Source organism: Pteropus vampyrus, unplaced genomic scaffold (genome assembly GCF_000151845.1).
Source record: "Pteropus vampyrus isolate Shadow unplaced genomic scaffold, Pvam_2.0 Scaffold66, whole genome shotgun sequence".
NCBI classification, from domain to species: Eukaryota; Metazoa; Chordata; class Mammalia; order Chiroptera; family Pteropodidae; genus Pteropus; species Pteropus vampyrus.
In genome coordinates this window covers 6,026,382-6,027,021 of record NW_011888847.1, presented here as the reverse complement: position 1 = coordinate 6,027,021, position 640 = coordinate 6,026,382, and positions in this window count along the sequence as shown.

The following is a 640-nucleotide window of genomic DNA, read 5'->3' as shown; positions in this document are numbered from 1 at the left end:
ACAAAAAACAAAGGCTGAGGAGCGTAAGTACAAAAGTCCTCAGTAGTGAGTCTCCAAGTATGCGGCAGAAAGTAAAGGATCCTCCAAAGGCTATTCTTGATTGGACCAGGCACCCCAATGAAGTAGAGACTGAGGGAGGAGAAAGATCCTGAGTCAACCAGCCCCTGTTCTAGTCCCGCCCACCTAGCAAAGGTTACATAGGCCCCAACCTGGGGTCCGCCTTCCCCACCTCCACCCATATTACATTTGGTCCTATCCTGGGGAACTGGGGGTGGGGTAAGGATGGCTTTCCTAAGTTATGCTGACTCCCAAGGAGGTTTTCTATCCCCTCTTCATATCTCCACTCTCTGGAACACTGAGACTAGCCTCATTACTCAGGCCCAGGTCACTGCTGAGGCTCTGATCTTGGTGGTTCTGTCTCTACTATCAACCCCACTCCCGCCCCCTTATACTGTACTACCTAGCTGCAGAGGTATCAGTCAGGTGGTACAGTATGAGGGGTCAGCCTCTCCCTCTAAGCAAACTCTCTGCCTTGCTCTCAACAGCTGTAGTCAGGAAAGGCCTGCACACTACGCCACGAAGGCCAGGACTAAAACATCTGGAGACATCAGTGGCCAGCGTTTTCCAAAGGCGTAGGCTG